Source organism: Chlamydotis macqueenii, chromosome 20 (genome assembly GCF_036417535.1).
Source record: "Chlamydotis macqueenii isolate bChlMac1 chromosome 20, bChlMac1.mat, whole genome shotgun sequence".
Lineage (NCBI taxonomy): Eukaryota > Metazoa > Chordata > Aves > Otidiformes > Otididae > Chlamydotis > Chlamydotis macqueenii.
In genome coordinates, this window is record NC_141575.1 from 1,989,485 (window position 1) to 2,011,797 (window position 22,313).

At 44.1% G+C, this 22,313-nt stretch overlaps 1 protein-coding gene across 2 annotated transcripts in view; it reads left to right on the forward strand.

Annotated features, from left to right (window-relative positions):
• Positions 1 to 15,054: 15,054 nt before the first annotated feature.
• Positions 15,055 to 22,313, forward strand: part of STRBP (spermatid perinuclear RNA binding protein) — a 68,436-nt gene continuing 61,177 nt past the window's right edge. The window contains exon 1 of one of the 2 annotated variants that reach the window (XM_086764229.1): positions 15,055 to 15,146. The gene's annotated coding sequence lies outside the window, so the exon portion shown is untranslated. Of the gene's footprint in view, positions 15,269 to 22,313 lie in introns of both variants that reach the window. The other variant, XM_086764227.1, reaches the window with a different exon arrangement.

The window sequence follows — 22,313 nt, forward strand, 5'->3', positions numbered from 1 at the left end:
GTTAGTTTTGTATTCTGTTTTTGAAGGATGTTTCAGATATTGATTTCTACCTGATGCTCAACATAAGTTGCTAACAGAGGAAGGGAATACCTGCAGCACACACTGATATTTTCTAGTATCAACTGCAAATTAATTAGACTTTGTTATAGAGTTATACTTTTTTCTAACATAATACTAATCCTGACAATCAGGTAGTGCTGAGTACCATTTTGGCAGTGGTTCTCCATAGCTCCTGACTAATCAGGCTGTGGTCCCCACTGTTTCAACAATCTATAGAAAAAGGCAAAGCAAAAGCACAGACAAGACAACCACCACCTCTGGCTCACCAAGTAATTTAAATATATGAAAGTTAAGTGTGGCTTTATAGACCTTTAATTATGTATTGCTGTATGTATGGAACAGAGGGCATACAGGAATTCTGGTGGAAAGAAGCAGCATTGTGCAATAGTATTTCCTCACTCAGGATAAAACATGAATGTGCCCTACAACAGGTTCATTCCAGTTTAATGGAATCTTGTAATTCCCAGAGAATCCACACACGTATTCTCACTGCAAGAAGCTGTCCCCTGTGCCTAAGAAATTCCCTGTAGCCCCCTCAGAAGAACGTGGTTACTCGGCTGGTGAGCAAAAGCTTTCTCTTATATCCTCCTGCACTCTTATTTATCCCAAATACTGTTCAAGAAGAACACAGTACATCAGTACTTTACACCTATAAGCCTGTAAGACCTAACTGATTTAATAGGAAGCATTTAAGTACAGAATATACATAATGTCTTTCATATTAGTCAGTGGTTTTGTAATACATGGAAAGTCCCAGAATTTTTCAGATTATTCTTGGACTTCACCTAATCAGTCATTTTACTGTTCTGTTGAAAAGTGTGACTAGTTTTGCTAGTCTAATTCAATATTTACGCCTCCACCATTTTTGTGATGGACAGAAATGAATCAGCTCTTATAATGTCATATAATCTAGCCGTAACGTCATTCAGAAACAAAAGTCAATCTTGCCGGTGTTGGTTAGTGTTATCACGCTAGGACTATGCACACAGTGGTGACAACGCCTACACTAATCACTATATCCAGTTCTGCCACTGCTACCTATAGTGGATCTATAATAGACGTATACACATACAAATGATCCATTAGTATAACGACTCCTGTGTTATAGCCTTAATTACATTCTCTTATTTCCATTTGCTTTTGTTTTCTGCTTTATGATCTTCATTTGAAACACAGTTGTGGATTATACATAAACAAATAAAGACATTTTAGTGCAGTGGTAAGAGAGAAATGATTAATCTTCTGAGACAGCTTTACAGGTTGGTCTGTCCTTATCCATTTCATCAGTCAGACTTCAATGGGACACATTCTTCCACCTCCATCCCGCCATCTCTTTAGACTGGGTCTGTACCTTGCGCTGGGCAAAATACTGAACACTGCTCCCCAAAGCCAGCTTCCAAGCAGAAACCAGCAGCTGTCAGCCTCAGACACAGCCACACACGCGTGTTTGTTTTGCACTGGGAAACTTCTGAAACTCCAGGTCTAATTTTGCATAAAGAATATTTGTGCTTTTGTCTTTCCCTTAGGCACAGTGACCAGTGCTGGCCTGCTGGTGCGCAGCACAGCTCTGCAGGCAGACCTCCTCCGGCCGGGCCAGTGGTCACAGTGAGATGTCCCTGCCGCGTGGTGGCAGAGGTTAGGTGCCGTAATTACATTCTGGTTCCCAAGAATGCATCATGCATGCTCATTCTCTACCCAAGGTGACTCTTGAGATTATTTCTTGCCTCCCCATTGATTACTATAAATATTTATAGATAAATTAATGATTCAAATGTAAACATTTATTCAATTAATCACTTTGAGTTCTAGTAGAATAAACAGTATTAAATACATCTATTAGCTCTGGGGCTCCTGACAATTTAACATGTTCATTTTCTGTTTTCTCTCTGTGGTATCATGTCTCACACAAGAGTTAAAACATCCAACACCAGCAGCTATCTTTGAAATACAAAGAGCTTAAGAAGTTCTGAATCATTAAACTATTTGCTTCAACACACAATGAACAGAAATGGATTTGCTGCAATAATCAAATTAGGCTTGCTTCTACACCCCTCTTCCAAAGACATAATGTCTAATCTTTAAGTCTTTAGCTGGTAATTCAATTGCTGGCTTATTGAGAGCAACTATAAATACAGTATATGTTACTTACTGCCATTTGGTTCACACCGGGAATAAACAATATTCTACAGACGCTTTCCAACGTCTGCTTCATGAGACCCTGCTTACCATTCCACTTATGAGGAAGTTGCACACTTTATTCCTTAAAGATGCTGCAGCAGCTCTGATTCTATGGCCACAACCCCCATCCCATGAGAGAGGCCCCCACGACTGCAGCAGCTTTCCCCAGCACAGGAACAAGACGCAAGGTGTAGCCACAAGAAAAATCTTTGAAGTCGAGCCAAGAGGATCTATGCAAATTCACATAATGTTCCCCTTTCTGCATCTATGCTCTCCACTTTTTGTTTCACAGTCTTTTAAAAACTTTTGTGACACTGTGACCCTCATAAATACATACAGTAACAACTATTCTTTTCATCTGTAAATAAAGGGAACTGACATTTGCAGGGCTTTTACTGAAGAACTGAGCTGAACACTGTGAGCTAAGTTTATGCCTCACCTTGGGCATACGGACTATTCCTGCTCCCTACGAACTTGATCCCCAGTCTTTACTCCTCTCTACCCCAGTCTCCAACTCCATAATGCCATTCAGAGTTAGTTACACACAAAACTGCAGAGTATCACTGCTGACACACTCCGAGCCAGAATGCTTTCAATTATGCAATAGTTAGTAAAGCAGGATTAGGAAAAAGGCTCTTTAAGGACAAGTAACTTTTATCAACTGTTTTTTTCTGTCAGCAAACTTTAGACAGAGTTTTGAACAAAGTTGAAGTTCAGGACAGAGTTTACAAACTACAGGCATTTAACCTCAGAAATAAATATCACAAACTCTCCTGTTAATGATAATTTCACCTAATAATAACTGTTTGTTTTGTCCACACAAGAAAGCTCTAATCTAGAAACACTGACATAATTAAAGATCATCTTAGTATAAACCATTTCATAAAACTTCAATTAACTTAAATTAATCTTGCCAATTTACCAGGTTAGCCAAGCTGGCTCTATGTGCACCAGCTGCACTTCATCAGATAGCAGTGTTCTATTTACAAAGCATGCATTTATCCAAATATCATGGACCACTTCTGACACTCTAAATGAACACCGAGACTAGGCTTAAACTCACCAAGATGTTTCAGCAGTGGTACCTTTCAGGAACTAGAATAATTATTACTGCTACTGAAGATTTGCTAACTTTACATGAAGAAACAAATCTGGGTTATAATCAGAGCAGGTAGTACCTGTGTAAGAGAGAAAGCGATTACTTAACATAATTTACAAATTCTCAAGAGAATTAGTCTATCTACCAAATTTCCACTAATTCAGAACTCTGTCACTTGGAATATTATAATTTCATTATATTACATTACATTAATATCTCCATACCCAAGTCACAGCCGTTAGAGCTGAGAAATCTCCATTTGCCTCTGATTTCAGCACGAGAGGGGACTGACCACAACTGGTACCCCTCTACTTTACCTAGACCTATTTATCTTTGAGTTTCCCATCCCATACATGTACTCCTCTAGTTCCTGAAACGTGTCTAGTTCTAGAATTGTGTACTGCATACCTGGGGCCACAAGTGCTGCAGAGTTAGTTGGAAAGCACACCTTTCTTTTGCTTCATTATTGGGCACGAAGCTCAGAAAAATATGAATGCAGAAATTTAATATGACAAACCTGGAATTTGCCAAATTACTGCAAATCCTTCTTTTGGAAAAGTTCAGGTAAGAATAAAAATTTGCATGCAGGATTTCATAGGAAGCAAATGTTTTATAATGTTTCTTAACTATTTTTACTTTTAGCATCAGAGTATCCAGGCTCCAAAGTAATGAGGACAACAGCTTTGACCTCTGCATCCATCCAGAGATCCAGAAAATCTGGACATCTGTCAATCTTTCTGTATCAGTTGCTTCAGCTTCTTCCTATAACAGATCTATATCGTCACAAAATTTTGGTAAGATTCCTTTATTTTTTAGATCACACAAGCTTCACCAGGTCAACCAAACCCCTTTTCCTTTCTCTACCACATCACTCACGAAAGCCTTATAGTGCAGTACAGGTTAATTCTGCCCTCAGTATTCCAGTCTTGCAATCGTGCCGTTGGGACCATTTCCTTGATTCAAACCCTGCAGACTCTTCTGCTTTTCAAGTATTTAAGCACTTAAACTTTGCTAATCTATCTTTTTACTTGCAGTTCTCACATGTTTTTGTTGACTAGACACATGCAGCATGCTACATAGCTTTAAAAAAAAGTAAGTATCCATAGAATGGCTCAACTCAAACAGCGTAGCAGACAGCATGTGGCCCTGGAACAGAGGCCATGCTCATTGTAACGCTACCTGCTGAGCACAGCCGCCAGCATTCAGAGCGTTATAAAAGGGCATTACTGCAACAATGACAAAGGCAGCGAGCCCTACTTGCACAGGGTTTAACGAGCAACACAGACCGTGGCATTTGGGGAATGACAGTTCAGGTCTGTTTGGTGTTGGGTTTTTTTAACTCCAAATTTCCATCACTTTTCAAATAATAAAGTGCCTGAATTAATCAGAGAATCAGTTCTGAGAAAGCAGCATATGGTTTCAAGCCATTTAGCAAAAAACACACAGAGATGCCTTCCAAGGCCAGCGTGACAACTCTTCTGCAAAGAAAGAAATTTGAGAAGATCACACTACACTTGCTTAGAAATCATTTTGCCTTTACAGGATCTGAACTATAATGAGAATGCTGATGCTCCGTTAGAATAGAGTCAGAAGTAGAATTACAAAGAGAGAGCAAAACAATTTTCAGGATAGGGCATTACTCACAAGCTGAAGGAACAGGCCACGATGGACAGATGCTGGTACCAGTCCTTTCCAAGTTTCAGACTTCTGCAGAAGTAAAACTGAAGATCTGACAAATAAAAATATTTATGAATTAAAAAAAAAATAAAACATCCCATGCTAGATACTTCTACTCTTCCCCTTTAAATTCTCCCCAGAACACTGTTTTTGTAGCTGCAAATTCTCTGACCTTGTTGGAAGTCACCAAGCCAGAGATCAATTAGTGAGTGCAGAACAGAAAGCAGCGCTGACTGCATTCTGCCTGTCCCTTGGGAAGAGCAGCTGTGCTTCAGGGTACGAGCAGCGTAAGCCTGGAAGATTGTTATCCGGTGGGAGTGCTGGCACGCAGGTTGGTTACTAACTGCACGATGCACAGTGCAGCAGAATTGAAAGGAAAAAAGAAAACCTCCTTTTTCTTTTGACTTCCACATTTGAATTTTTCCAATAATTAAGAAAAAAAAACCCTTTAATTTTGCACACAAGGAAACCTTACACTAAATGATATCTACGACAAATACACCATGGTATTGTGTATACACCATCAAACATATAAATTGCGAATGTTCGTTAGTGCTCTTCCTACCGAAGCGCCCCATGGGAAACTCTCCTTGAAAAATATTTTAACAATTTTAAATATGAGCATTTTAAATACTATCCTGAAAAAGGTATCAGGAAACACAATGAATGTTGATGATCCCATGTTAATTCTCAATACTGCAACACTTGTGTACATACTGAATTTCACAGCCTTCTTGCTATCTTTCTCCCGTGCTACCCTAGCTCTCCAGGAACGGAAAGCCAAGGACCGTGACTCAGACCTCTGCGGCTCCTAGCAGAGCCCTGACTGCTGAATGCCTTTAGGATGTAGTTACAGGGCTTTCCACTGGGAAGATTCAACTGCTGCCCAACACAGAGCTGTATCCTCCTACTGCGTGAACTCCAGCTCTGTAGTATTTAAATCAGAACATAAATATTTCACACAGAACTTAGCTTAAAATAAGTCACCTGCTTGGTTACTACAACGTTACAACAGCCCGTCTGCTTGCCTTAATTTGCAGGCAAACGTAATGCTATTTGTGTGATATACTATTCTGTAAGGCCTCCCAGAAGAAACCCGAGAGATCAATAGTCCTTAAATAAGTAATTAGAAGAGCTGAAATCATTTAGGTCATCAAATAGCAAGTGGGATAAATAAAAAGTCATAGCTCTGTGAACACTCGCATGTAATAGGATTTTTACATTTATTTGCTGAGTTAAATGATAGAAAGGCTGCACACCAAAGCATAAAAGGCAGAATTGCTGAATAGTATCTATAATAGGAAAGCAAAATAGGATAAAAATAATATCTGGTATGTAGTGTGGTCCACATTTAGGCCGTATCTCTGTGCTCGAGAACTTCAGCTACTTGGAGACGAACAGACACAGAATTACAAACTGCTCTGATCCCATGTTACAATACTGGGTTTGGTACCAGTACCTTCAGGAAACACTCACAGCAGCTTCAACAAGGTCAGTATTTTATCCCAAGGGTACAGCTTGTGAACATTTCCTAAATGCCATTGAATTCTGTCTGTAGTCTCACAAAATTCTTAATGAAGTTATGAAATGACTTTATTATAACTAAAATTCTCATTATAGCAAGATTTTTAGACCAGATTTCTGACCACAGTTCAAAGCATTTTATTTCTATTTAACAATTACTGTTATTCCTAAGAGTTCTCCACTTTCTATAGATGAAAACGAATCTTGGTAAAGCTTTTTAAAAATTATTATGACCGTACTGCCAGCCGCACTCAGACAAACTCTGATTCAAGTTCTAGGCTTCAGGGTCATCCATAGACACTCAGCTATTGCTTCCATGAAAAAAAAAAATACAGGAGACAGCACGCAGCTAAAAAACCAAAGAGAAAAAAAAACCCCACCACTGAAAACAAAAACTTTTTGTACCAGAAACAGATTGAAAACAGAAAGAAAATTAGCATTTAGGAATGAAAAAGCCTATTCACTGTTGATGTTAAATACAACACCCGCAGAGATGGAAGCTGGGTTTATTTTTGATAGCAGCATAAACATTAAAAATAAGCCAAAAGCATTTAGAAAATATGGGTGCAGTACAAAGGCCCGTGTGATGAGAGATATTTTGCTTTTAATCGTGACCTGGAAAACCTCTGGTATGACAGAGCCTCCTTCAGTGCAGTCACAGTCCTGCCTCGTCACTCTGCCCATTAGTGATAAAAGGCCACCCAAGTTGTTTCTGCTTTGGAATGATGGCAGGTTTTCAATCCTAAACTTCAAAGAAAAAGGAAAAAAAAACCCTAATATATCTATGTGAGGACCTGCACTAAACTCCTGTGTTCCCTTATCCGGCCCGATCACACTCTTCCCTAAAACAATAACCTTTACAACTCCATCATCGGTTTTCTAGACAGGACATAAATATTCCCCAAATATTTATCTGCTTGCACTGATATATGTGAAAACACGTATCTCCTATTGATAGGAGATAAACATGCAGCACACCCTACCCACACAATGCAAAAACCGGCTGATTTCCAGATCGGTTCATCATCCCTACAATCCCAGTAACACGCAATCACACCAGCGACAACCACTGTGAGGGCTAAGCGACCACACGAGCAAATCTCAAGTGTGTGTTATAAAGACTGAAAACTGTGGACACCTCCGTGAAGATCAGTCCTACTTTGGATGTCTGTTCATGCAGTTCAGGCTTCTCTAGGGAGGACAATTGCGGATTGATGGACAATCTTTGGAACTTTACGCCATCAAATTGCAACGAGAAACACGCTGCTTACGACACTGCCAACCCCGCGTGCTCAGCTACCACATGACAGAAGAACCCTCGTTCTGCCGCCTCTCCTTGCACAGACCATGCAGCAGAGATGCCCTGTGACCAGCTGCCGCCCCTCATTGCCACGTGCACAAGAGGTAAAAGCACTTCCATTCACAAGAAAATAAAAATGTTAAAGGCCAGGTCATACGTCAACACTCCCCTTCCCAAAGGAGAGATGTTAAGTATCAGGAGGTTTCAGATGTTCATTTAGGGCTCCATCTGTCCTAGAAGTTTTAATTAAATGGTCATTGAAGGCTGGCAATATTATTTGTTTCCAGGCCTTCCTACTGCATGAGAAATGCTCTACTGGGCCAGCTCAAGGCTCCTGCGCAGCCTGGTATCGTGTCTCTGAAAGCAGCAACAGGAGACACCACCTTGAGAAGCCCGTGAGCCTGGTCACCTCCCGTGGTCTGCTCTCTCTGGTTTCCCCGGGGTCCGCACTTGTTGTATTAGTGATGTCAGAGGGTGTGAGGTCAGTAACTACGGCTTCATCTCACTTCCCCTTCTGTAGGGACTGACATTGTACCATCAACAGTTTGTTAGATTGCACCAACCTGCAGAAACACTTTGAGACAGGAATTAAAATAACTTTTTTTTCCTCTTACCATGGACATGAGTGGTCACATACCCTGTCAGTGATAAGCAATATGACCGCAGTCCTTTGAAAGAGTTCGTTCTCTTTCCATTTGGGCAATGCCATCCAGATTTTGAAAAAAACAAACATTAAATTAACTATAAAGTCTTCATTTCTCAGGAAACACTCCTGGGACACACATCACAATGAAACAATCTCAGCAGAAAATACGCCTGCACAGGCACACTCACATTTTCAAGAAGCCTGCTTACCGCCATGAGCTCTGCCACGGCCACCAGAGGCAAATCACACATTCAATTGTACACTCAGCAGTCACCCGACGGCGATGAGAACACAACCCGCAGGCTGAAGACAGCCCAGTCTGCCAAACAGTTCAGATGTTCGGGTGGCTGAGGCGAGCCGTGCTGCACCGTGCCCTAAAGCACCTACAAAATAAGATTAAAGCCCTCCTGTTTCCAAACGGTTCAGGAAGCTGCCGATTTGCAGGTGCGCTGTAGACAACTTCACCTGGGCTGGCTCTGGCCAGACAAAGTCAGGGATGAGGTGACAGGGTCACACCGAAGGGACGGCAATGCAGCGTGCAGCAGTTCCCTTCCTACCACAAGGAACACTGTACCTCAACCCTCAGCAAAGCTAACACACATGAAAAAAACGTGCAATCAGACTATTAGCAAGTAGAGCAGCACATATTGAGATACATACTCTTTTTTTTTTTTTTTAACCTAGACCTTTGTTGTTTTTAATAATTGATATAAAGTAGCAAATGACTCACTAATTGCACTTCTAAATTGTAACCCAACCTGGAATCAATCACGTACGGCATAAATTCTGTTCTTATTTGAAGCTAAATCCACCACAGCGCACGCAGTAGCCTCTCTAATAATTGCATTAGTCATAGCCTGAAAGTATTTCCCACTTACTTGGTTCCAGTTTTGCTTGCTTTTCAAGCCGATCCTCATCCCTATCACTAAAAAGATCTCTGAACTGTTACCCCACAGAGCCTGCTCTGGGCCTTGAGGAGCACTGTGGTACATCTCATGGTGTAATTCCTCCTCTTTCAGTGTCTAATTTTTCTCCAGTACCATTTTTATCTCCTTTGCTCCAGTCTGGAGTCAAACAACTATCACCAGGATTGCACCAGATACTAGCAAGTACTCTGTAAAACTCTTAGTAATGAGTTAGGTACACAAAGAACTGCCAGATTTATCCTTGTCATCTTTTGCTTTGCAGCACAGATTCTAGATTTTAAAGTACTCTCTACACTGGATAGTCATCTGCTTGATTCTCTCCCTTTTATGCCAGAGATATACTTTCTAAAAAAATGAATACAGACCTTGTAAGCATTTTTCAGAATAAAACTCTTTGCTGCAGCATGCCACAGATTAACCATCTAGTAGCTATGGGCCAAACAAAAATGAAGGCAGAATGGAATGAAACAAAACAATAAAAGCTAGGATCACGTACACACAAAACAAGGTAAATTCTGACACCAAGAAACAACGTGGGATGCTCGAGGAACAGCGAGATGGCATTTGGGAACTGTCAAACATGAACTCAGTTAATCAACTTTTGCAGGGCTCTCACCAGGAAACAGACACAGAGCCCATGTTAAGGTAAAACTCAGCAGTGCCGCACTCCAGCGATGCGGTGAGAATCCCAGCTTAAGTCACGCCAGTCCCAGCACAAACCGCGTGCAAGGACAGTTGCTTGGTTAAGCCTTGGATGTGCTTTCAGAAGATCGATACCCACACACAGTTACACCTACCACAAGCAACGCTTATCTGCCCCAGCACAGACTATTCTAGTACTGATATCGCATCACGTTTCTTTCCCCTCCACTGTGAATTTTCTGCCCACATCCTGCAGAGAAACAGATTCCATTAAAATCTGACAAGTTTTCACTGTTGATTTCCCTTCCTGCACCCCACGACCACTCCTAGCAATTGGCTATTCTGATATTTAGCCTTTGATTTTAATGCAGATTTGCAGAAATATTTTTATTGATTCTGGGTTTTAATACTCACACAGTTGCCCTGGAAAGAGAGGGGATTTTTTAAAAAATAGTGTTTACCCTTTCTGAATGCAGCTTTAATCCACTCAAAATACACTTTAATGCTTCTTTACGCCTTTAACTTTTGCCTTCTGCTCTCTTGATGAGTTTTTTTCTGTAGCAGCCCGATGACATCACGACTTTCTACTTTGTTTTCTGCATCCTTTGGCATTCCACTTCCCTTCTTTTCTCATTACTTCTCTCCACACAAGCAAAAACAAGAAGAGTGGCTCTGGACACTGCTTCATGTTGTATGGAATTGTTTCCAACTTCATTCTCATCATTAAAGACGAGTTACTTTTTCAAACTCCAAGATTTTCTTCAAAACACATTTGCAAATCATCTTCTTAGCTTATCACCTTTCTAAATCCAAGCCTCCTGCGTGGAAGGTACTCAAACACTGCCAAACTTCAAAGCATGCGAACAGCCACAGGAAATGTGTGATAGTGCCACCAAAATTCAAGTTAAGCACATGTAATTATTTGGTTTTATAGATTAACAAAACGTAAAGTCACACAAGTTCCTTTTCAAATTCTCCATTTTTTTTTGTTATTTTTAAGCTCTTGTGAAGCTATGAGACTAATTTCACATGTAAAGATAGCTTTATCTATGAAGACTTTTAAAAAACATGCCTTGTACAGAGGTCTTCTTTTTTTGCAATTCAAAGTCTGTGCTTGGATATCTTTGCACAGATCCCATTAACTTTAGTTCATGTCTCAAGGCAGAATTTGAAACCTGTAAAGAAGTGGGTCACTGGACAATGGCAAGTCTCAGAGATTTATTTTCCGAGTTCTAACAAGAGAAAAATACCTCTTCCCTTAGGCACTACGTGAACATTCCCATTTGTCTGTAAACAATACCAAACACTTGAAATATGGTGGGTTACATTTCATCCATGCTCACTTAGGATTTTTCCCTTTCCTACAGCCAATAGCCATTTAGTTCTTAATGCAGCACTTGTAGCCGACGCCAGATCATCCACGTACACCGTCCCGCGGGTGCCCGACTGCAGATTTCTGTGCCTGGTTCACTCCAAGCTTAAAACCAGTAGCTATGAACAACTTTTTGTAAAGGGTCCCTCTGGCTTTCTGGGGCTCTTTAGTCGTCAGGGAAACTGTTTTCACACACTGGTCATATATACTAGCTAGTTTTTCACAAACTAATTCTACAAAACCAGAACATACATTTATTGTGTCAGTAAACATCAGTGAAAAATAGTCTTAGAAGATTTCCGTCACCATGACTGTTCTCTGCATTAACATCTCAGATCTGTAAACTGTTCTCATGATTGGTTTTATTCCATTATATACACTTGTTACAGCACAAAACCCACACCAGTACTTAAAATCAGACCATCCTAACCTACTCTGGCCAGGCGGGAGAAACACAGAGGCAGGATAAGCCATTATGCAGTACTCAGAAGTTAACAATGAGTTCCCTTTCCACACTCACTTTTCCTAGAAATTTTAGATTTCCCAGAACCATTTAGATCATCAACCTCTTTCAGAATAAAATAAATCAAATCAAATCAAATCAAATCAAATCCAAGTTTCACACCCATGACATATACTTTGTATTTTCAAATACCATAACACCCTTCAGATTTGCTTCTGCTCAGCACTGTGAGGACAGCCTACTGGAACGAGCATAAGGCTTGGAATTCTAATCCAGACTACGCTACTTGTTGTGTGCGTGACCTCCGGCAAAGCGCTTCACCTAACTTAGTCTCTGCACTTCTACAGCCTTTGTGATTCCCTCAGTTGTTTAGGGGATGCTGGTAACATTCAAGAACACATGACAATGACTTAAATATTTCTGTGGAAAGATCAGCAGAAAACGTACATTATTTCCATCATAGTTATAGTGGGTTTTTTTTTAATAAAATATCTTTCTATGTCAGTATTTTGTCCCAAGAAAGAGCATAATTACTGATAATTACTTTAGCTTTCATCAAGATAACTCTAATTCCAGATTGCTTTTGGTACTTTGTTCAAGTGCTTTTTGGCACTGGGTTCAAGTCTCCATCTCTTACTGAGTATACTTACAGCTATAAATTCAATTTTCTTCCTTTTTATTCCATGATGCCTAAAGACCGATACTAACTTTTTCTCCAAACCTCAGATGTTCTTTTCCTTGTTAAATTTATATCCTTGTACTGCAGTGCCAAAGCTCTTCCAATCCCCTGTACTCTAAATTAATCCATCAATCCCCTTTCCTCTGTGTTTTTGCCCTTGGCAAATCATTAGCCCAAGGGAGAACTCAACAGAAAAATTAAAGATTTCACTCAGACCACAACTGAAAATATCTTTCTTCTGCCCCTGCAATAGTTTCACTATCTGAGATGCCATCTCTTGCAGATTTTTCTGTCCTTACTACACTTCCAGCTTCACTGCACAGCCACCACATTTTCACAGCTGCCCCTTCCCATTCCACTATCTCCTCCATCAGCCTTCATCTGGGCTATCTTTGTACTGTGCCTCTGTTCGCTGCAATCAATTTCAAATAAAAGTGTTCTCATATTAAGTCCTTGGACCAGTCCTTGATCTTCTAGCTGCTATCCTCTCGTCCCTTCTCAAGGCCTACACTAATATTTTAAGGCCACACAGGACATTTAGCTAAACTCATTCATTGCTTTGAAACCTCTTGATTGTAGACTTGAAAGCAGTCATTGAGGTTCCTCAGATTTGTTTCTCCTTTCAAGCCTTAAACATCATGAGATACAAGTTTGTTACAAAAGTAGAGGTATGTCTGACTGTTCAGAAATAGACGCTTTAGCCACAGGCTTGCAGAGAAGTATACATAATGCAAGTTTAATCTGAACAAGCTGGACCTCTCACTACATGTAAAGTTAGTCACGCACACGTGTTTTCCACTTACACTCTAATGCTGCAAATTGCTCTTTTGAATGAAAGTTACTGTTTCACTTCAGCACTGCAAATCTCCTGATCCTACTGCCTTTTGCCAAAGCTCCCTCATAGGCCGCTTCAGCACAGCATGTTGTGTACTGATTATTTTGGCATACAGCTCCCCAGTCAACCATCTTTCATCTTTACAGCCTATATAAAATTAGTTCTGAAAAGTGTAAAAAGTTACATTATATATGATTGCCATGGACTTTTATGCTGAAAGCTCGGTTTGAAAAGGCTCTTAATCTAGAAAACCTGTCAGAAATTTTGAAGCACTTGTGTAAAGATGTCGGCCATTTGAATGTTGAAGGAAAACCATAAAGGTTCTATGGAATGCACATCCAAAGGAAAAAACCACCAGACTCAACCCTCCCTGCTCGTACCTAAAGGTTTTGGCATGCTAGCACTTCTCCGAAGAGTCTGATGAACAACAGTACTCGAGGTCTCTAACTTCACCGTAGCGCCCATCTGCTCTAGAACAGTCGGGTGGCCGGGATCAGGAAGAATGATCGCAGGGCAGCTGAAAGCTAACTTGGGCCCATTTGTCTTGATTTCTAGAAGAGAAAGACGGAGAGGTCTGAACACTGTATTCCTTGTGAAGCCTGACCTGCCTAAACGCACCACAAAGCTGCCTTAACGTCCTCCGACAACCACTGAGGATTCCACACGGAGAACAACTACTCACGTGGAAACACAGCTCCGTTGAGGAAGCTGCTCTCTTTGTGCACTGCTTTGGACTGTGCAGCGGGATATAAAGCCCACCAAGGAGGTGCGCTGCCCGGGGAAGGAGTGCCAGGGCCCTGCCTCACACCTCACTCCGGCCTTCGCCCGCTCCTCTCAGCCGTGCCCCATCCCGGGCCCAGCGGCCAGGCCCCGGCCGCGCCCGCCAGCGGAGCCCCTCCCTGCGCCCTCAGCCGCCGCTGCCCGCGGGGACCATTTGCACGCACGGCCCTGGGCCGCTGCGAGCGGGGCCGAGTGACAGTGAAACCACACGCCGAGGTGGCCCGGCGCCCGGGGGCGGCAGCTCCTCCCCCGCCCGGAGCGGAGATGGGGCAGGGAGGACCCTCCCCGCACGCACACACCTGCCTCCGCCCCGCCGGCGGGCCCGGCCGCCCCGCGGCCGGCGATGGGGAGGACCCTCCCGCGCCGCTTACGCACTCTGCGCCCGGCACGCTAGCACCTACGGCATTTGCGCAACGGGAACCCTCTCAGGTGCAGCGGCCGCGTTGACGACATTACGGAGAATTCGTAAGGAACACTAACCTCTTTGAGGGGCTTTACGTAAGTGACGTTCCTAGGTGCAGGCTTGGCCGCTCCTACCCCGCGCAGCTGCAGGAGCTCTCCGAACCGCAGGGAACCCGCTCCCCGGGAGGCGGGTGGGATTACGCAGTTTACGCAGGGAGTAGCGGCCCCAGGTAGGGAACCGGACGGGCCAAGCCGAGAAGCTTTACGTCAATTCCGTAAGGCTGCGCTGGCCTACCGCGAGGAGGGAGGAAAAGGCTGGTTCCGCGCCGCTACGGAATTGGCGCGGCGGCCCGGCATCCCCCCCTACGCAATTGGCGTAAGGCTCCCTCTCAGGTGCAGGGAGGGGGCGGGCTCACGTTGCCCGGCAGCCCCAGCCTATGGGGGCGCCGGGCGCTGTCACGTGCCGGAGCCCCGCTCGCCGCTGCGGAGCCGGAGGAGCCGGACGGGGCCGCGGAGCCGGGACGGGGCCCGGGGGGGCTGCGGCGGGGCCGGCGGCGAGCGGGGTGAGGCGGGCGAGCGGCGGGGGAGGGCTCGGGGCGGCGGACAGCCCTTCCCTGCGCGCCCCTGAGGGGAGGCGGACGCCGGGCACCGCTCCTCCCACTGCACCGGGCACTGCGGGCAGGAGGCAAGGGCAGGACACGGCGCGGGGGGCGGCGCGGGGGGATGGGAGGCGGTGCGGGGAGGGGGGGGCGCTGCTGTGCGCGCGGGGGGGCGCGGCGGCCGTTGGAGCCGTTGGAGGGGGGGGGTCCTGAACGCCCTGAGGGGCCGCCAGCCCGCGGGCGGGGGCGGGGAGGAGGGGGCTCGGCGCCGCGCTGCGCGCCCGCCCTTCCACGGGCTGCGCGGCGCGTACCTGTCCGCGGGCGCGCAAGGCGCCGGAGGGCGGGCGAGCCGGAGCCCGGCAGGAGCGGGGCGGAACTCGCCCGCTGTGCGCGGTGGTCCCGTCCCTGAAGGGCGGCCGTGGCCCCCCCGCGGCCAGGTGCGGGGCGGGGGGGCGGAGCGGGCGGGCTGCGCGGGGGCCGCGGCTTCACCCCGAAAAGTTTTCCGGAGCCCGGGGGCTGCAGCGCCGTGTCCGCTCCTCCGACCCCGCGGAGGAGCCCGCCGAGCCCGGGCGAGCGCGTCGCTCGGTACCTGCACAGGCTTCCTGCTTCCGAGGGAAACGTCGTCGGGGTCTGCTTCGCGGTTTTGTTTTTCTTTTCCCCTCTCGTTGTGGCTTCGCCTTGCGCCGGATTTTGTTAATCATCAACCCACCGGTTTTCCTGGAAGTGAGGACTTAAGAGGGATGACTGGGGAGTCACACGGCGGCTACCGAGTAGAGCGAAATTCTGGTTTCGAATCAAAATAGAAATATGCATTATCTAGCTAAATGTCTTATTATTTATTTACGTGGCTCTGCAAATGGTGCCGTGTGATTTACAGAAAGCGAGAAGAACATGTCCCGCTCCAGAGAGCGCGCGTTCCAAATAGCTCGGGCACAGAATTCGGCAGTACCAAAAATTTATAAAATGGGGTGTCCTGGGTATGTCTGAATTATGTCTTTTCTTTAGCTATGTACTGTAGTTTGTTAACATTTTTAAAAACAATTTAACATACTTAGTCCTGAAAACTTAGAAATTCTAAGTGTAGTTGGAGTAGAAGACGTACGTGGCCATTGTTGTCAGGAACACAATGTGTTTCAAATCCCCAGTTCCAAAAAACGTTTGCACAATTTTAACTTAAATTAAAATAGCTGAGCTGCTTAACTTAAATTAAAATAGCTGTGTGTTCTAGTGAGCATTTGAAACCTGACCTTCTAGGGTAAAGACAGAAAATTAAAATAATTTCCTTCATTCATGCAGAGTAGTTTAACATCCTTGGAAGGAATGGAGAAGGAAGGGCTGTTTGCAAAACTTGGTGGTCTTTTATTTTTAAAGATGTGCTAACCATTTTTGAGAGACCCAAAGGAAGCAACTGTGGAGGCGGAGAGGGCCTCGTGGTTGCAGGAAGGAAGGAAGAAGGATGGAGCAGTGCTGGCCGGGCTCGGAGGGGAGGCCTTAAGAACAAAACTTTGGGAATGGGAAGGGGGGAAGGCCTGACGGCGTCTCTGTAGGGGTTGTGTTGCTGTATTCCTTTATTTGCACAAGGGTGTCGCTCATTTCTGGAAAGCAAGAGTGTTTTCCAAGAGTTTAAATAGTCCACCTCTTAGATGGGCCATAAAAAATTTGTGAAAGCTGAGTTGTAGTTATTTCCTTCCAGCATAGAGAGGAAGAAGAAATCCATGTCGGCAGACTGCGGCTGGCTGTAGCTTCTACTAAATTCCTGGTCATTTTTAGGAGGTTGGACTTGCCTCTGGAAGTTTTTGGCATGTGTCACTTTCTTCTCTCCATAACTTTCCAGTCATTTTCCTCTGCTTCATGTTGGTGTAGAACGAAGGGAGCGATGGGGAAATGAGTGGGTAAGGATTGCCAATAGTAAGGTTTTCATGTTTTCGGTTTTTCTGTTTCTCAGAATCTTGTCATTGACAGTTCAAGTCTCGTGCTGCTCTGGCATTTCTAGTAGAATCTTTAGTTTTAGTTTTTAGTCTTGCTGTTTTTCTTATTCCTCTTTTAATAAAGGGATTTTATTTGCATTGGTTGTTCATCCAAACTAATCGTTATTATTGAACTGTTGACAATATTGTCATCTCTCCACAAAGGTGCCGCCAGTTCTTGCTCCAGGTGGTTGACAGGCAAGGCAGAAATCTAGGATTTAATTTCTTGGGGAAGTGGAGGAAGATTCTATCTTGAAATACGTGTGTGTTGGGGTTTGGGGGGAGCCCCAGGTGATAACTGGTACGAATGTTGCTGAAGAAGTGACCGACTCCAGCCTCGTGGTTTGTCCTAGAAGAAGAGATTTCAGACACAACTGATTTCATACCAAAGGCTCGGAAGCAAACAGAAAGATATAACAGAAGATGGCAAAAGACATGCTGTGCCTAAGCATTAGAGAGGCAGTTTAAACTCCGGATACGCAGATTTCAAAGACCCTTCTTTCTGACTTGTAAGCAGTTTTTTCCACAAGTGTTCGTTCAGTAACATGATGCTTAAGGTTGCAGAGCTCTCTTCTTCTGAAGCCCATCAGTGAATGTTCCTCAAAGGCCTGTGGGTGGACGGAGATACCCCAGTAGTCTAGGAAGCTACTTCATGTTGTGAAAAACCTCACTGTAGAATGATAAACGCCACGCTTTTTCCACGTTGTTTTGGAAGCAGCTGAACTTTGTAACTTGCCATGTAAACAGAGCTCTTTGAAGAGCAGGTTCGTGGCTGGAAAGGGAGGAGAGGGAAATGCCCTGGCCAGTTAACAAGATCTTGAGTGTGTGAAAAGGCACAGTGCACGTGCTTGGAGAAGCATCTGTTAAAACATCGAGGTTTGCAGAGCCTTGCCCTTGGTTGTGGTGATGCAGGCACACCTAGAAGCAGCCAATGTGTCTAAGTGTAAATGTAAAACAGTAAAAAGGTGGCAGCGTGTGTATTTTCTATAGACTGGGCCAAGTGAGGGGGAGTACTTGCGGCAGCCGAGGGAAGGTACCCGGGAGCGTGTTGGTGATCTGAGGGCGATGCCAGGCGAGTGAGAGCAGGGGTTCAGGCTGCACCTCGCCGGGCTCGCTCGGCTCTGGGTGAGCTGGGGTTCGTATTAAGTCTGATCATGCCAACTGAGCACTCCAGCCTAGGGTTTTGGTTTCTGAACTTACTTTGCATGGAGGTTGGGGGAGGGAGGGCTTTTCTCTTCTAACAACACGCACATGAGGAGCGCTTGGCTGATGCAGTGTCCTGGATTTGCTATAAACCGAGCAGTATTGGCAAGGAAAGGTTACTTTACTGCTGTATGTGTTGCAATGATTAAATTAAAGGGAAAATTCCTGTTTAAAGCAACATGAAAATTACAGTTACGGATTTAAATAGCAGAAAAATGCAACTCAAACATTTCTGTAGAAATCATAGTTTGACTAAGTTTGTTGTACTTGCAGCATGATTTGACAAACAGAAACTTCATATTTAAGGAAACAGAAGTTTAAGCCATCCTACCTGAAAATATTTGTTTGTATTTTTATTAAAGCCATGATTAATACAAACTACAAGACCAGAGACGGTATTTTCTCAGTGATACGTCTGCATTTCTTGGCACTTGTGTAGATTTTCCTTCTTATGTGCGGGTCTTCCACTGAGCAGGGATGATGGAAAACATAGACAGTGGCACAGAGGGATAGTGTTTCTGTTTAACTTTTCTGAAAACCTTAATTCGTGTTCCTTTAAGAAAATGCATTTACAGAAATTCTTACAAATGATACGAGTCAGTTAAGATAAACTTCTTGCACTCTGGGTTTTTGGACTTTATTTTGTAGCTGAATTACCCTATGTTTCTGGTCCCCTTCCTCTAAACATCACGGATGGAAGAGGACTGAGAGAACTCTTGGACCCTACGCCACGGTCTGTTTCCTTGTGTTCATACTTTCACTCTGCGATGTGTATACTGACCTTTCTGTTAATTTCCTGTGCGATACAGGAATGTAGACAAGGTGCTGGTTATAGAAGAAACGTAAGGAACAATTCGGGGTATGTCATTTGTTCTGCTGTTACTGAAAGGTATGTAAAGCACGGTTCTGGGCTGCTCTGTCGCTCCTTCTCTGCTGGCTGAACCCAAGAACTCAGACTAATCCGATGGGTGGATTTTCCACGCGGCTGTGTTACGGGGCCACCTGCATGTTTGCTGGTTGGGTTCTCGAGCAGTAAAGGTGGTGGATTATTAAAACCCATGGCCTTGTTGTTCTACTTCATTGATTTTTCTATAACTATGCAAAACTCTGTAACTCTTTAGTAAAATATTTTCATAACTTGCTGGTAAATTAGAGGTGTAAATGGACGTTGAAGAGGCATAATCCTATGAAATCCACTTGCTAACTCATTTTAGGGGAACTCAGTGATCCTGCCGCATGGGTTGATTTAAATTAGTTCCCTTTTGTTGTGGTTTGGCATACTATTTAAGTGCCTCAAGATGCTACTTGTGATTGACATAACAAAATGTAAATTACACGCTCTTTTACTAGGCTCTCATTTATCTGTCGTAAGGTTTGTCTACCAATAGTACAAGCTCTTATTACAGTAATGTTTCTCTTTCATGTAATATCAACACAGGGGAATGAAATTGCCCCTAATTGTGTGCTTAAAAATAAAATCAAATTGGGGTGTGTCTGGTTATCACAGTAAATTAAATTTTGCTGCATCTTGTTCTTTTTGTGCCTTTACTTTAAATTGACTTTATTGAAAAATTGAGTGCTTGAGTATGTGGTTGGGAAGAACGCTGTTACTAGTGGGATGTCACAGAACTTGGAGAAATCTTAGAAACCATAATCAGTTGGGGTTTTAGACCTTAAACTTTTAGTTAGTGCTGAAGAAGGGAAACAATGATTGAAGCAGAAGTCGGCATTTGGCTTGGCAGTAAAGGGACTCGATGGTGAGAACCTGATGTTGCCTCTTGGAAATCGCCCCATAGCAGCAGCAGAAGAGGCAAGCTCATTTTAGAGGCCTTTACTTCTCTGTTGCCTTTGATTCTTGAGGGGGAGACGCTTTCATGAAATGCATTCCTTGTTTGACATGTAGTACAGCAAATTTGAGTGTTAGTGTAGTGTTTTACGTACTGGTCCCTAAAGTGTCCTTAGTATTCTCCGAGACACGAGTATGGTGTTACATGTGGAGATGTTTCTCCCAAGCTTTAGGTGGAGTTGATTGTGACCCTGAAGAAAATCTTCCCCTCACGCTGGTTCTTAGCTGGCAGTGCCTGCCTTCCTGGAAAAGCGTGAACGCACAGGTGTGCGCCAAGCCCAGAGGCACAAGCTCTGGGAACAAGTATTGCGTGTTTCTAGACACGAGCTGTGCAAAACAGTCCCTGTTTGGGCTGAGGAGCCTGGCGAGCAGGGGCCTCTTGAGCACACAACACAGCTGATTTCCTCCAGGGAGGTTTTGCCACAAAATGGTTTATCCTGGTGCCAGTGCTGCTGACACTGATATACCTTTTTTATTCTGTATTTTAAAGGGGGTGGGTCCTGTAACAGTTGCTTATGTTAAGTCATGGTTAATCTTAGAGGAGGCATAAGAAATTTCAGTGCTTGTTGCAGGGCATTGGGTGGCTCTGTTTGTTATGGTGTAGCAGCCAAAGCATTGTTGCCATGAGCCTCTTTAACCCTTTCCATAAATGTGATACCTCTCTTGAATGTCCTCGTATTTGCTCTTTAGAAAGAATGTATAACATTCAGCAAGGAAACAAGCCGGCACGCTGCACCCCACTGAATTTAGTTGTGATTGTTGAAATAGGTGATGACCTTGAAATTGCTAGCTGGTATATACTGGAATAAAGAAGGTACTTTACTGAAATGGTCTTTTTACAGCCTGCTTAGCAAGACCTTGAATGGTTGTGCTAAACAGATCACCTGGAGACTGAGTGAAAGCCTACAGTTAAGGTAGTACAGCTCAGCCCATTTGAAAAAACAGATTACAGCTTGTATTAGGAAGAATTAAAAAAAAAAAAAAAGGTATTTGAGTTCTGTCCCATGGGAGCCAGCCGTCAGGAGCAAAGCTGGACTGTTTCTGTTACAGCATGTAGCGTGATCGTAAGGGGTGCAACGGTGTAACCTCACGGAGATAAGATGGACGGGGTTGGGTTGCGGGTGTTTTAGTTAACCGTGTTATCAGTGGATCTGGGAGTGCCGATTAAAGTGTTAACATTTAATCAATTTTGGAGTTGCATTTAAAGAACGACTGTTTCTGTGGTGGTGATCACCCGGCCCGGGCATGGCAAGGGGCTGGTGGGAAGCGCGGGCGGGATGGGGCTTCTGCAGCTGTGTGTCGGCACAACCTGCGCGGCTGGTTTTTCCAGCTCTGCTCTGAGCAGCTGCCTGCTGTTCTGGGAGGTGTGTAACTGATGCTGGAGCGAGCGAAGACACCGATTTTTCCAGTATGAAGATAAGAAGAAAAAATAGTCATTTATTCCTGTTTCGTAATATTTCTGTGCTGAAGGGACAGCTCTTTGCATGTGGAAACCGGCTCCTTTTCTCTGGTTATGGGGTGCTGTAGTTTGCTCTCTGACCGACCCTCTGCGGGATTAGTACTTGGTTTCTGTGTGTGTAATTTGGCAATTCTTGGATATTTGCTTTAACAGAAATGACCCTGGAAGAGGAGGGGGAGCTGTAGGTGTACAGCATGTGTCTCCAGGGAGTGAAGTACCGGCAAATATGTGCAGTCACTGGAGAGCTGGGTATGATGGGACGAGTCGAGAGCATGAGCTCCGTGTAAGACAGCTGAAAGGAAGGGTTGTGAGGAATCCGTAAAGAACAATATAGAAGTCTATAAAGTGCTTGTAGAGAAAACTGAGAACTGGAAGGTACCCATCAAAATCTGGGTTTAGCCCCGTAATACCATATGTTGTGGTAGTTGTGCAGCCCAGAGCCAAGCTTGGACTGGCTTTACAGAAGATTAGGAAGAGAAATTTCAGGTTGGGTTGTATTTACCATGGAGATGGATTCTAGAAACCTGACTGGCTGACTTTTATGTCACTATATATAAAGGAGAAAAAAAAAAAAGGTGTGCCTAGGTGGGGTCTTCCGTTAATGTAATTTAGCACTGCTTTAGATGAGTGTTAGTTATGTAACTCCTCACCCTGAA